We start from the raw sequence: 8,937 nt of genomic DNA on the forward strand, positions 1-8,937 counted from the left end.
GGGGGGGGCGGGCACGCTGCAGTTCATCACTCAGCAGCACAGCACGATGGCTGCCGGGGGGCTGCCGGGGCAGCATTCAGTGCCTGTTCACGCTCTCGCCCATGGCTGGGCAGCAAGGAGCGGGTAACGTCCCCACTGCAATGGCTGGAGCACGCCTGTGCCCTCCCTCTGCCACCTGACCTCCTGGGCCAAGGGGACCTCCCCACTTCCCCAGGGATGGTTTTGAGATGGGGGGCAAAGGGAGCGTTTCCTCCCACCCAAAAGCCTGGGCCAGAGGCCACCCTGAGCAGCAGCTGCTGCCAACTCGCTGGACAGACAGAATCCTGTTATTGCAAAGACCGTGACCACACGGGGCCTCACGCCTGTCCTTGCAGGAAGGTCCCTCGGGGCCACCTCTCAGACACAAGGCCAGCCTCTGGCACTGGAGCAAAGGGCTCTCCCCCAGGAGCCGTGTGGCTGGGGAGACCAGCCCTTAATTGCCGAGTGCAATCCTGTTCCTGGACTGAAGCTATTTCCTCAGAGGCCTTGGGCAGAGTTTACATTCCTGGGATGAGCATCCCCTTTCTAGGCGGCACAGAGCAGAGACAGGAGCAGAGAAATAATATTTGGACACTGGTAATCTGTGACCAGCAACATCCTCCTGCAAATGGGAGAAACATCCAGCTGGCTGGGGCTGCAGCCGCTCATTTTCCCCTCTGCCGCACTCCTTCCCTGGGGGCCGAGCCTACCCTTCCCCAGCTGCAGGACAGGGCTGAAGATTGATGCTATAAATGCACCGGCGTGTCTCTCGCACTGGGCTCTGGGGAGCAGAGCTACGCACTTTGAGAACAAGGAACAGAGGAGGCTCAAGGGACCGGCCAGGGACATAAGGCAAATAGAGACATTTCCTTAAAGGGCAGATGCCTCCCCCACAGTGAGCCCCATGCAGTGGCCACGGGCTGAGAGCATCGCCTCGAATATGCCACCTCCCTGCCTCACTCGCAGCACTGGGGAGGGAGGCGGGTAGGCAATGATGGTGCATCCCTGTTGCGGGTGAGCCCTGGCAGTCCTGCAGGGACAGTCAGCCCCGGCACCCGGCTGCAAGCACACTGCGGTGCAGCCCTGCCGGGGATCGGGCTCACCTCCGTGCCTCTTACACCTGGGTGAGGGGCAAGAGCAGGGGCCTGGGCTGCCCGTGAACACTGAAGGACCCCAGCACAGGCAGCTGCTCTCCCCCGTGAAACCTCACCCTGCTCACTGCAGGCGAGGTCCCTCTAAGTCCCCTTTTCCATAAAACAGCCCCATTTGAGCATCAAAATCCCCTCGTGGGCATCTTCTCCCCTGCAAAATCCCACCTTCAGCATCTCAGATGAAAACAGTCCAACAAAAACTCATCCCTGCGTCACTCTTAGGCTGACTGTAGCCAGGACCTCCCGCGTCACCGCCGAAGCCCTTGGAGAACACCCCTGAAATCCTCAGGGCATTATTTTTGTGCTGCTGCTATTTAGGACACCAGAGTCAGTCTGATCAGGGCTCGAGGCTTCTGCCACGAGAAGTGCCAAATGCCCCGTGCTCCAGAGCCTGGCACAGCCACCCCCTCAGGCTGCTGCTGCTGCTGCTCCTGCCCAGTGGGCAAGAGTCCCCCCCAGCAGCTACCTATGTCCTGCACTGTGATGGGACTCCCAAGATCAAAGCAGCATGAAGATGTAAGACACTGAGCTCCTCACGCCCGCCCTTCACCCCAGAGTGCCCATGTTTCACCCTTGGTGTTTTGTTCGATTGCTTTCCCCAGCCCTGTGATCTGGCTCTTAGACTCTCCTAAGCTCCCCTATCAGTGATCGTGGAGAGCTTGGTTCATAGCTAACGCTGAGATAAACCAGCTCAATCTTCTGCAGGTTGTGTCTCCGCAGTGGGGGCGGAAGGCAAAAGGCAGAGGGCTGGAGACTGGCTGGTTGGAGCTGCATGCACCTGTATGTGAGAGTGGGAATGGGGATGAGCATGGTCTGGCAGGGGCTTCCCTGGCACCAGCCTCTCCGCACAGGGAAACCCAGGCCTCTCTGCCAGGAGACTGCTGCTGATTTCTTCCGGGAAACACAGGGTTCTCCAGTGTCCTTGCAGGCAAGCAGGGCTGATCCAGGCTGATCCCTGGATGGTCAGCATTGCTCCTCAAGGAAACAACCTGCAAACAACTTGCCTGGGCACCCGGGCCCTGAAGGACTCCCCAGAGCCATGCCACGGAGGCTCCGACTCCAAGAGATGCCGGAGGCAGCACATCCCTCGCTCCTGGCAGCTGGTTGCTGTGGTGTCAGTGCCTCCTCCCAGCCCAGGTGCGCAGGGGGATGTGTTTGCCGAGGAGGAGGCTGACAATAGGGGGAAATGGGCCGTGCCGCGCACCCCGATGGTGGTGGCTCGCGGCCCCGGCCACTGCTGCCCGCAGCAAGCGGAAGCGTCCGGCCTTAGTCAGCCCCGGCCGCACGTGGCAGGAACTCTGCTGTTTGTTTTGGTTCCTCGGGAGGGGAGTTCGGCCTCCCCGGGGAACCGCGACCGAAACCACAGGCACCTGACGGCCCAGCCCCATGCCTGGGGAGAGCAGGGTCTGGCCCCCCTGGGTCGCAGGCACCGGGGCCGGCTCAGGTCAGACACAAGTTTCAGAGGGGCACGGGATGGGCACCAGGGCTGCCCGAGAGCACTCAAGGCAGGAGACCCGGGCGAGGGGAACCTGCGGCAAACCTGGCTGCTGCTCCCGGGCACGGCTTAAATCCCCTACAGGGGCAGGGACAATGCCACCGAGGAGGAGGTCCCCGAGACCACCAGACCCAAACCCTGGGAAGCCGTGGCCCTCAGCCAGCTGGTGCTCTAGGAACAGGTGAGCGGCTGGCAGACCCAGTGCCGCTCAGCCTAACGCTTCATCTTTCGGTGCAGGCCTCATTTAGTGCTGAGGCTGAGCCCAGAGCAGGGGACAGAGTCGCCTTTCCACCAGGGCAAAGCTGTGGGCAGGTGGCAAAGCGATGCCGGCAGCGGACAGGAGGGTTAATGATGACCAGTTGTCTCCCAGCCCAGCCATCAGTCAGCTGAGGTGAGGGAGGTGACGGGGAGCACACACCACCAGGCACAGCGCTTGGTGGCCAGCCGGCTGGGCAGCCCCGTGTGGTATGGACTGGCCAGGCCATGGGTGTTTGCAGGAGAGCACAGCCCTGGAGCAGGGCGAGGCACCGGAAAGCCAAACTGCAGCCCCAAGCATACGTGGGTGCCTACAGGTAAGCATTGCATCAGCAGCCTCCGCAGGGCGTGCAGTTACTACGCCAAAACAACAGCCCCTTGCACACGAGGTGCCAAGAGTCCGGGAAGCAGAGGCACAGTACCCACAGCACAGCTCACCCCGCTCTGCCTGAGCTCCTCTCCTGAAGCCCTGGGTGGGAGCAGAGCCCCCAAACCCCAGAAACCCACAGGGATTTCCCTTCGGCAGCTGCAGAGCGCTGCACTTGGGAAAGCCCAAACAGGCTGTGACCAGGAGAGACTGGTGCAGCAGCGTGTGTGTGACCCTCCATCACCGGCAGAGATGAAACACCCCAGGCCCGCACGGGGCGGGAGGGACAGGACTCTCCCAGCCGGAGCAGAGCAGCCCTTCTCTCCAGGAAAGAGATGGAGGTTACTTTTCCACTGGAGAACCAAGCATATTCTGCACATCTATCATGTTTCAACTCCCCTGGGAAAAGGGCAGCGAGCATTGGAGAGGAGAGGTGCATGGGCACGAATCGCCTGCTGCTCTGCCGCTGCCCCTCGCCTCCCAGCTCTCCCGGCCCAGCCAGCCGGTGGGCAGGGGCTGCCAGGCGCTTTTCTCCCCTGCCAAACTCGAACCCGATCCACGCCCAGCCCAGAGCTTCTGGCCGCTTATCATGTGGATGCAGTTCTCCTGCTTTTAGCTGTCATAATATTGACACAAAGCAAAATAATAGTGACCGCGAGACTCTGCCTGGCTTTGGAAGGCAAACAGGCGAGGAGACGGGGAGCAGCAGGCTCCACTATTGTGCGGGACGGGGCAGCAGCCTGGGCTGCTTCCAAGCTCTGCTCCCCAGCATCATGCCTGCTGATAAGGGGGGGGACATGTGATGCAGGCTTAGCAGCACGCTCTCCCTGTCGAGGAGTGAACGTGTGCATCAGCAGGGCTTCATCCCGGAGGCTTTCCCAGAACGTGGGTGGAGGAGTGGCTCATCTCTCCCTTTCCCTGAAACCTGGCAGTCGCTGAATAGCTGCCATCACCCGCAGCAGACAATGAGCAAAGTGAGCCCGGGGCCAGCTGCAGCACTGGGAGTGCCTGAGCGGAGGAACTGCGGAGAGCTGGCCGGTGACCAGGAAGCAGCCCAGACTGCTGGTGTCACGGACCCCTCGGTGACCACAAAGCAGCCGGGCTGCGCTTTGTCTCGCCCCAAGGGCCTGGCTTCCTGCAGCCACGCCAGGTTTGCTCGGGGGCTTCTCCAAAGCCAGCCTGGAGGGACGGGCCCCCGGCATCACCTCCTCCCTGGCCCAGCCAGCCTGCCGCGTGCCCTCTGAGTGGGGACAGAGGCACGGCCAACACCTGTGCGGTGCCACCGAGCTTTCTGAGCCGCTTGTGCCTTTGGTGGCACCGAGCAAAGCCAATGCCTTTTCCGGGTATGAAGGCCCGGCACACCGTTAGCGATGCTGGGGCCGGCACCTCCCGCCCAGCCCCATGCTCCCCCATCCCTCACTGGGGCTTGTTTTCCTACATGACACGCAGCGACTTCCCACACTTCCCTCGCCTCTTCCTGACCAGCCTGGCCTTTGAACCAGATGCCTCCAGCTGCCTGCATCCCGAGAGGAGACCTGGGGAACTGCCACAGATGAACGAGCCGACGAGTGAGGCTCCACATCCAGGGGAGGCATTTAGACACCAGCTTCCCATGCCTCTCCCGGGGGCCGGGAAGGGCGAGGGGCAGCCCAGCTTGGGCTGCCTCCACAACAAGCCCTAGAAAAACCCTCCCGCTTCCCAGCCTCGGTCTCTATTTTTAAGGCTCCAAAAAGGAGGGGGGCGTGAATGGTGAACTTGCTGGCAGGAGAGATGGTCCCTGGGCCGGATTCAGAACCGCCTACTTGTTTCCCGTAGGGATTGCGGACTCCATCGGTACCGCAAGGGTCTGGTTATGGGCTTGGCCCGCCCGCGGGTGCTGCGTTGACGTGAGGATGAGCCAGCAGCTGTTTTCCAGGCAGAGACAGGCGCACGTACAAGCAGGCTGCCAAGCAAGGAGCTGCATCAAATCCTTCACTAACCTGAGGCGCTGAATCCGTCCTGTTACTCCCCATAGCAAGCCCTGCCTGTTTCTCCTTATCCGCCCAGGCGATTACGGCAGCCACGCTTTCCCGAGGATGACCAGTTTAGGGGACAGTTGTTACCAGGGTCATCAGCAAAGACCAGCAGAACACGTGCCCTGGTACCTGCAGAGTCAGCTGTGAATTTCAAGCATGCTAGAACTGCCGATGACTCAGGCAGCACGTGTGTGCGCCTCCAGACCCACAGAGCTGAGATTTCCAGCTATTCATGTACCTGCTTTTGATCACCAGCTGTTTGTTTGGGGTTTTTTGTCTTCTTTCCCTGGAAGCTTGAGTTTTAAACGTGCATTCAGCACTTTGTTCAGCCCATCATTTCCATCCCCTTCACTTACTAAGTGACCTACTTTCTCCCCTGTAGCATGCAGAAAACACTGTTTTGGGCTCCCTCAGCCCTTCAGCAGATTCACTCCTGCCTCCTTACAGCTCTGCCTCCACATCTGTGGCTGTAAGAGCTTTGGGCTTGAGTTGTCCCCTCCATTTTTGTCTCAGGCCTTTGAGAATGGACTTTCCAAAGAGCAATCACGTCACACCAAAGACACCTTTCGTGCATCTTTCTCCTTAGGCTGTGCTTTGTGTTCCCCCCACTCCCACACACCATGCCATCCTTAACTCAGTCACTCGTGCTCAGCAAGTGCACCCAGCAACGACCCTATGCTGCTTCTTCCTGTGTCACCTATCCAGTCTTCACAGTCCACGCTGTGCTGACAGCCAGCCCTGTTGTTCCTGCTGGGCCTTTGCTCTGCTGGCTCTCGCCTGTTGGCTCCTTCCCTTCGCCTGCGCTGAGCGTGAGCAGCTCACTTTGCTTACCCGGGTGTTGCAGACGAGTCCAATTACTAGAGTTCAGCAAACTCTGATTCCCCTCCCTGGCATTTCATCCAGCCCACTTATCCGCCGAGAGTTTCTAATCCAAACAGCCTCCCAGCACACAATGTTCCAGTGCTCCCAGGCTCTACCCAGCCTCCGTCCTGCCTTCTCCCCACTCACACAAGCACTTGGGAGATGACATTCAGCCCCCGGGGATGCAGAATTCACTGGGTGGAGGGGAAGCAGTGCCTCCAGCAGCCATTCCTGACGGTACAGAGCAGGATGCCGTCCTGGGCAGGCTGGCAGCTCTCCGAGATGACCCAGATTTCAGCTCCTCTGCAGGCCCAGAAAACGTGCTGCCTTGCTCGGTCGGCCGGCCAGCTCATCCCTTGCTCAGCTTTTTTGCCCACAGCACCATCACCGTCTGCACTCGTGTCAGCCTCCTCGCTTGCTCACACACCAGCAGCCAACTCTGCCCCAGGGGACCTGGATACGCCTGGGAAGGGAAGGAGGGTGTGCTGTGCAGGAGGCAGCTGCCTGTGGCCACGGCAGGAGAGGGGGGTCCTGCTCCATAACGCCTGGCAGCTGTGGACCATCAGGTGAGTCTCCTTCCAGCTGCCCAGGGATGCACACACGCACCCCCACCACACTGCCTCTGCCACAGTGGCCAGCGCAGCCTGCAACGCAGCAAGATTTTAGCCAAGTACACCAGGACACCAACATGTCTCTTTCCAGCTGCCTTCCCCACTTGCCCCATGCTCCCTGCACTGCCCTTGCTGCCACTCCTCTTCCCCACTCCCTCCTTTTCAGTCCTCCTGGGCACTCCTTGCCTAACTCACTGGGTCCTGGTGGCAGCTGCTGGCTAATGACAACCACATGTCTCGTAGCCATGGTCCCTCTGAGCAGCCAGAGCCTGGTGTTTGCCTTTCAGCTCCCCAGAGAGCTGCAGGTTCTGGCTCAGCTCTGCTACACAGGGCTAACAGCTCCCGAAATCCCCATTCAGAGGCTTTCATTCATGAAATACAAGGCAGCAGACCAAGCGCAGGACTCTGCCCCTCAAGGGACACCAGACTGCTGGCCATCTTTGGCCAGCTGTGGCAGCAGTGCCCAGCAGAAAGTGCTGTAGGGAACAGGGCAGGAACAGCACGAGCAGGGAAAAACCTCTGCAGCCTGGCAAGACGCTGAGAAGAAACTGCCCTGCAATAGTTACTGGGACCAGAGCAGGGAATGTAAACAGCCCAGCATCCACAAGGAGGTCATAACCTCAGAGTCCGGTTTCCCTTCCTCTTCTCCCTTCTGCCTAATCTCCAAGAGCTGCTCTGTTTACTAGCAAGATAAGTCAACAAACAAAGGAAAGTTCCGAAGCAATGATTTTTCTTCTTTTTTGGCCAATTCACTGCGTGTCCCGGTCTCAGGGTGCACGCGTGGGAGCGGTCTCTGCACACCATGGCAGCTGGCACACAGCAACACACAGGGACAGCCAGCGGCAGAGGCAGGCAGCCGATGGGCACGGGCAGCCCTCCCCTGCCTTGCCTGCAATGTAGCTGCACAGAGGGGCAAAAGTGGGAACTGTGTTACCCTGTGCAAACGCAGAGCTGCGCAGGCCCTGCCCCAGGGAGCCTCCAATTTACGCAAGATGGAAGAAAACAGATACCTAAAGCTGGGGAGAAGGGGGAAGAGAAGGCAGCAGGGAACAAGGACATGCCTGGTAAGCCCAGCGGGGCCCAGCACAGCCGAGCAAACCCTGTTACCCTCTACTGACTCTCTCCAGGGGCAAAGGACGAGACAAGCTCATCGAGAAGGGAAACTCTGACTTCCAGCCAGGGCAGCAGCACCACCCAAGCACATCCAGGCAAACCCAGATGTGTGGCCTTTCGCCAGGCGTTCGAGGGATGCAGCAAGCTTCTTTCCCCAAGCTCGCAGGTGCTCTGGCTTCCTGGCACACAGGGGCACTTGGGGAAGCAGCAGGAAGAGAGAGGGGTGGAAGGACTCTCAGCCCAGCTGAGGCTTTGGGTGAGAAATCACCTGCAATACGTCCTCAAGGCCCAGCGCACAAACTGCTGGTATCTTGCTGGGGATCCAACAGTCCCTGGATGGCAGCTGGCTGTAGGGCGAGTCCTAAGAGAATCAGAGAATCACAAAAAAGATGCAATGAGCACCCAAGGCCCTACAGGCCCCTGCAGAAAGCACCCGCTGAAAGCGTCCAGCATAAACCAGTCTTTGGCTTCCTAATCTAAAACAACAGGACAAAGAGCAGAGCCACGGAGTAAAGCAGCGCCGCAATGAGAATTACACCGTGGCTCCTGCCTGCTCCCTGGACATGGAGCTCCAGGAACTAGACACAAAGGAGCTACATTCCTGCCTTATCCAGGGCCGGTTCTGGCTCTGCCAGCAAGAACAATTGGACTGCCAGGAACTGCGCCTTTCCCACCTCATTTGCTTTGGCTCTTTGCGTCTAGAACACTGCGCGGTCCAAAGTAAATCCCTGCATATGGGCTCTCCCTGCTGCTCGGCACAGACCCGGCTCCCTCCCTCCTGCCCCGCAGTACAGACGCTGCGTTCCCTCGCGCAGGCCCTGCCTGACGCCGGCCTGCAGCGTTGCCTGACGCCGGCCTGCAGCGTTCCCCTCCACAGAGGCATCAACGGCGGCACGCGGGCCAGGCGCTTCCCCGTGCGGAGGTAACCTTGCTGCTCCATCCGTGCCGGCCCGAGGGACCCGGCCAGCGCACGCGAGCCGTGCCGGGGAGGGGAGGGGAGGGTCACGCCACGCCACCGGCCCGGCCCCGGCCCCGGGGACGGGGCGGGGCG

Source organism: Aptenodytes forsteri, unplaced genomic scaffold, assembly GCF_000699145.1.
Source record: "Aptenodytes forsteri isolate BGI_AS27 unplaced genomic scaffold, ASM69914v1 Scaffold193, whole genome shotgun sequence".
NCBI lineage: Eukaryota > Metazoa > Chordata > Aves > Sphenisciformes > Spheniscidae > Aptenodytes > Aptenodytes forsteri.